This window comes from Lupinus angustifolius, chromosome LG03 (genome assembly GCF_001865875.1).
Source record: "Lupinus angustifolius cultivar Tanjil chromosome LG03, LupAngTanjil_v1.0, whole genome shotgun sequence".
In the NCBI taxonomy this organism is placed as follows: domain Eukaryota; kingdom Viridiplantae; phylum Streptophyta; class Magnoliopsida; order Fabales; family Fabaceae; genus Lupinus; species Lupinus angustifolius.
In genome coordinates, this window is record NC_032011.1 from 17,118,900 (window position 1) to 17,125,527 (window position 6,628).

General features: G+C 32.4%; 1 protein-coding gene across 1 annotated transcript in view; it reads right to left on the reverse strand.

The window, feature by feature from the left end:
- Positions 1-6,158, reverse strand: part of LOC109343557 (nuclear poly(A) polymerase 1-like) — a 19,266-nt gene extending 13,108 nt beyond the window's left edge. Inside the window, exons 1-2 of the mRNA XM_019581911.1 lie at positions 6,152-6,158; positions 3,207-3,216 (exon numbers count right to left, since the gene is read on the reverse strand). The gene's annotated coding sequence lies outside the window, so the exon portion shown is untranslated. The remainder of the gene's footprint in view (positions 1-3,206; positions 3,217-6,151) is intronic.

Consider the following 6,628-nt stretch of genomic DNA (forward strand, 5'->3'; position numbering starts at 1 on the left):
ATGATCATTACACTCATGCGATTAGAGCGATCCCACTTCTCATAATCCTTCCTCTCTTCAGAGGCACTGGATTCCAAAGGAGAAAGGGGTTGCTCTACCCTTAATGCATAGTCCAGATCCATGCAGACAATAACAATTTCCATGTTCTCTTTTCAGTCCTTAAAATTTTCACCATTAAGGACCGGAACTGAATTCAAAATTGCAGATATGGAATCAATTGATGTAGCTTGATTCAAACAAAAGACAAAATATTAAAATATGCTCACAAATCAAAATTATCATTGTGCTCAAAACAATGGTATGTCCAAATCAAGATACCTAGTGCACCATCAATATCAAGTCTTTGGACAGTGATATCAACTGCAAGTGGTACTCTTGTTGTAATGATCAAACATTCATAATAAGGCATGTCAACTGACGAATCCCTCTTTGGATTGATTCACCAGTCACATGTATAAAACTTTAGAATCATGACATGTTTATCATCACTGGTGTATATGATCTTCGGCCAAATATTAACTTTCCTTTGGGTCAGCTAATACCCGCATGAATGACCATACACACTTTCATCTAATATTCCTCATGAGTTATATCCATGAAAGAGGTCACTTTGGCGACATTTCACTTCATTTGGCTCACTTGAAATAATAGACAACTTAGTGGACAACCAAATAATAACCAAAGTCAATGCACAAAGATACCAAAAAACCTCATAAATCTTAAATTTTCGCTTGGGCAAGCGATTTCTTGCTTGAGCGAAAAATATACCATGCTTCTGCTTAATTCTCGCTTGAGCGCAGGATTCCTCGCTTGAGCGCGGGATTTCTCGCTTGAGCGAAAAAAAAATACCATGCTTCTGCCCAATTCTCGCTTGAGCGTGGGATTTCTCCCTTGAGCGCGAGCATTGCAACAACACATGAACAGTGCGATTTCTGCATCGTTTTTTCTCCCAAAAATCAAGAAAACAACAGAAAAACAATATTCATTCATTTCAAATCCTTTTGTGTTTATATGGAAAGACATGAATGACAATCTTAATCGATTCATGGCAAAAAATGAAAACATCAAATCCCTAAATCAATCCTAATTTGGGGAAGAACATGAAAACGTAATTTCACACATGAATCAAATTGGGGTGGCTCTGATACCACTTGTTGGAGAAATTTCTCTATCCGAAATCCATAGATTAAACACGAAAGTCCTTATGACCATGGATTTGTTCCCATAACCTAATGTTTATGCCCATACATAAACCCAAATGGAACAACAATGGTCTACACCGAAGAAACCCCTAATGAGTTCATGGTGAAGATGAAGAACATACCTTGTTGAGCCATTTCCGGAATCTCGAATGTATGAGGGTGCGATGATCTTCGAGATGTTAGAGCCAGAATGGTTTTCCTTATGCTTCTCTAGAGGGGAATGAGAAAGCCAAGAGAGAAGGGAGGGTGTTTGATGTGAGACCCTTGCCTTATGGTTTGCCTTAGTGTTCCTTATGGAAGTGTGATGGAGAGTTATCTTATATATGATAACTCTTCACAATTCCCTTTATTCTCATCATCCACTCAACCAAAACCCATTGTTCTACAAATGGGGACCTTAACCCATAAAAGTAACCCCGTAGTGGTTACTACTTTAGTTGCAATAATTCTGATTCAGTCCCTTCATCAAATCAGAAATTGCCTGAAGGTATCTACACTTATTATTATTTCATGACACATATGCCCTTAGCCACCAAATTAATTACTGAAGATCATTTTATATTTTGGCTAATTACATAATGACTATAACACAATTATAGAATTATATTTGTGACCCATAAATTGTCAGAAATTCTAACAAGAATCATTCGTATGTTGTTTTAGATCTTAAATTTTGTCTCACATCAATAAAAAAAAAATGTTATGTCAATTAAATATATTTAAATTTTTATTGTCTTTGCTTCATTGTTATTTATGTGGGACATAATTTTGGACAACATACTCAAAATATTTTCTTAAAAAATAGATAATAGCATACTTGGTGAACAAATGATACTATATAATAGACAAAGATATGATCATCAAGTTATAACATGAGTTTGGGTTTTTTATGTTAATTAGAAAAGTTAATATAGATATTTTAATTAAATGGGTCTATATTTATTTTTATTTTTAGATCATTGTCGTTATAATTATGCATTATTTATTTTCTCTTTCTAATATATTCTAATCAATAATACCTAGTTAAATATAAATATTTTGGTAACAAATATAATAAATATGCTTTCTTAAAAATCTAAAATATTTATAAGACTTGCATTTTTGTTTTTAATATGTTTTTTAGATTATTAATCGATCTTAGAATGATTATAAATCTATTTCTTCTAAAACATGATTTATGTGTCAAAATATTATCTAAAAATATACTAATTACAAATATTAATTTATGATATGAAATTATTTTTTTGTAATAATTATTATTTTCTTTCAAAACAGTATCTTCTATTTTTAGGGAAACGATATCTTCATCGCCTAGGCCTTTCTTTCTTTCTTTCTTTATAATGTGTGTGTATATTGTAGTTATTTTTATTATTGTCTGGGATTTATTTGTTAGCAAGATACGAACATCGTGCTTTTTTTAAATTATTTCTGACCTTTGTTTTTATTCTCTTATCCTAAACAAATAATCGATTCTTATCTCTTATATGTATATAAATATATTTATATGGGTTGATAGCTTTTAACTTGTAACTTTCGAGGCTTGATACACCTTTCTATCTATTTCCTATATATATATACATATATACTAGTGTTACCTATTTTTCTATTGTTTGTAATATATATTCTATATGATATAAATATTAAATATAATAAATAAGTATATCACAATATTTTTTTCCTATGTCCTTCAAAGTTTTCCTTTTACTTCAACGAATCAAACAATTTCATTCAGATTATTCCTACACTTTTTTTCAAAAATAAGGTTTTTTATTCATATTATAAATAGTATGCAGTTATTACCCGATGTATATGATGTTTTTATTTACCCATCTTCTATATATGACATTTTAATTTAAATACTTTCATTCAGATTATAGTTTAAACCCTACTGAAGCAACCCAATGTATAATATTATTCATATAACAAAAGTGGAGAGGTAAAATATGTAAAATGGAAAGAAAAGAGACATACCTCAAGTTTGGAAGAAGAGGGAGAAAATGGAGTCTCTTCCATGCTACCAATTAAATGAAGAGGAAAATCTTTCTAATGCATATTATCTTCTAAATGGAGAAAAAAGTTAACATAGGAAGTGAGAATAGGATTGGAGTTTAAGAATTGCTCTGGTAGTTTAAATAAAAAATTTAGTTTACATTGACTTAGTCATGAATTATATAAAAATAAAAGTAGAACTTATAAAAGGTAAAATAAGAAAACATAAAATTACTTCATGAGTAGTTATTTTACTGGATAGTCAGAGTATAAAAAGTGTGTTCATCCGTCCTAAAATGTCCGTCCAACATATCTTATTTGTTAGTGGGCATTTCCAATGGGAAAAATGGACAGCCCATAGATATTATTAGATAAAGTATTAAACATCAAATATGCAAAAATATATGTATTTTGTTAAATGTGAGAAAGTTTATTCCATTTATTATATAGGTATTTGTATATCAAATATAAGAAAGTACTATCATTTTCTTATTATGTATATGCAATTGTATTTTTATATTATATATATACACATGTGCTATTTCTTTTGTATGTAAATTATATATTGTATTATGTATATTTTGTATCATATATTACAGTTATATTTTGTATGTATTATTTCATTTATATAATTGCTTATTATTATAAATATATTTGTATATAAAACATATATTCTTTATTTTGTATAAAATGTATATAAATTTTTATACATTTTTTTAGTTTTGTTTAGGGCGTCGCAAGCCGGCTCTGCCCATATTTAGGGCGGACATGGTATAATATTTCATGCTCTATTTAAAAACGGACATGCACATGTTCATTCAAATTTAGATGGACATTGTGTGGGCATGAGCAGGACGACCCTAATTGTCAATACTAATCATGATGAATATAATATCTATATATTAGTGTAAAAATTTATACATCCTCATTATATCATTCATCGTTTATTTATATTGTCTTTTTTAAGAATCGTTAATGATTAAACATGAATTATGAATAATATAATAATAATATATAAATATGATAGAGTGTGGCATTTTCCCCTCTAGTTTTATATACATGTTGCATTAATTATACATGTTAGTGTTACAATCTCAACCCCTTAAGTCCCCAAAAAGAGTAGAACGTTTGCACACTCTGTGTGTCTTTCTCCCTTCACATAACGATTTGTTATCCCTTTTGTTCATACATTTATCCCCTACCTTCTTTATTTATGCCATTACACCCACATCTTAGTCCTCTTGTCCTTCTCTTTAAACTTTCAGGGTCAGTTATTGCTTCTTTAAATTCCAATTTTTTGTTTTACATCCCTTGCCCTAATTGTCATTTTAAATCTCTATATGTATTCATATTTTTTGCCGTGATCCTATATTCCTATTCGACAACACAGTGCCAACAATTCAAGACATCTTCTTCATTTTGGTGCACGTTTTCTTTTATTTTCTCTCAACCAAAACTTTTTACTTATTTTATATAGTTAGTTTTTTTTGAAAGAAAACATTATTTTCTAAAGAAAACATTATTTTTGAAAGAAAAAAATGTTTTTATAAAGTATGTATGTTTCTTTGATGAACAACTTGTATTGTGATTAAAGTATGTCAATTTTGGTAGATTATCACGTTCTTAATTCATGCAGGTTACTACAAAACACTTCAACCAACTTGTATTATGGACCAACTGACTTGAGTACAATGTTGCATCATGGCCTAGAAGACTCGGTCAGAAAGCCATACAACTTGCATCAACATAGCCTGCTTGACTCAGTCACAAATTCTGTTGTGGCGCATTAGCCTCGGTCAGGCATGGTGCATCAGCATCAGTCACTGCGTGACGCATCATCAGCCATGTGTGGTGCATTAGGCGTGTGTGGCGCATTATCCTCGGTTAGAGTTGGCGCATCAGCATCATGCGTGTGTGGCGCATCATCCTCGATCAGATTTGGCACATCCACATCAAGTGTGCGTGGCGTATCACTTTGGCATGGGCGATGCGTATGAATCTTGGTCAGACTTGGCGCATCAGTCTTGGCCAAGTTTGGTGCATCAGCTGGTCTTGGCGCATCAACTAGGAAGCATGGATGAGGTGCACCAAATTCAAGTCCCTCATTTAGATTCTTTGGTCCAAGAGTATAGTGATTGGCACATCATTCAAATCAGTTCATGGGACAATAATGAAGCAAAATCTGAGGTGGATTTTGGGTGATGCATTCTCTCTTTGTTTGATCAAGTTAGTTAACAAAAAAGTCAATTGTTCCTTAAGCCCCAAGCTTTTGTGCTTGGTGTTATAGCATCTTGTTTGTTTGTAACTTTCTATTATGAACAAATTCGGTTGAGGGGGTTAGTTAGGAATGGTTGTTAGTAATCCTTATATAAATTTAGTGTTATGTATTTTCTTTGATAATCATCAATGAAATAATTCATCATTTTCTCTTAAAACAATCTTGTTTTCATATAATTGGTTATCACCATCAATGGAGTTTTTCTTTCTAAGATGGTATCAGAGCATCAATTGATGCTCTATTGTGATATCATCCATCAAGTGTTTTCTTCTTTAAACTTTATCTCTTTACTTCTCCCTTCTTCAACTCATTGATCATCAATGGCTAATAGTGTAGTCATTGTCAATCCTCTAAATGATCCTTCCAGTCCATACTACATGAGTCCAAATGAGAATCCTGGAGTAGTGTTGGTGTCTCCACCCTTAACAGGAGCAAATTACCAGTCTTGGTCCAAGGCCATGATGATGGTATTGAAGACCAAGAACAAACTTCAATTCATAGATGGCTCACTTCCAAAGCCTCATGTGGCAGATCCATATTTTTCAGCATGGGACAAATGCAACACATTGATCCTTTCATGGATGAACCAGTCCATAGATAAGTCTATCTTGTAGAGTGTTTTATGGCTAAAAACTTCTCTATAAGTATGGAAGGACCTGAAGAGAGGTACTATCAGGGTGACATTTTTTGCATTTGCAATCTACAAGAAGAATTATATAGTGTAAAGCAAGGTGGTAAGTCCATAGATGCCTACTACACACATTTGAAGGGGTTGTGACAAGAGTTGGACAATTTTAGACCTCTGCCTCAATGCCCTTCACATTGTGACTTTGAACTTTATAATCTTGTTAAGTCCTATAGAGAAAATGATTATGTTATCAGATTTCTCAAAGGACTTGATAAGCAATATGGAGCTGTAAGATCACAAATAATGCTTATGAATCCCCTACCCATAATAAATAAGGCATTTTCCCTCCCGATCCAACAAGAAAGATAGACAATGCTTGAGGGAAATGCCCTGGAAGGTGTGAAGGTCTTGGTTAACACATCCAAAGGAAGGGGTTCTGGATCTAGTACCAGCTCTGGCTTAGGAAGAGGATATGCCTTTAATGGTGGAAGAGGTAGAGGTGCTCCTTTTGCAACAAAGTAGGGCACACTG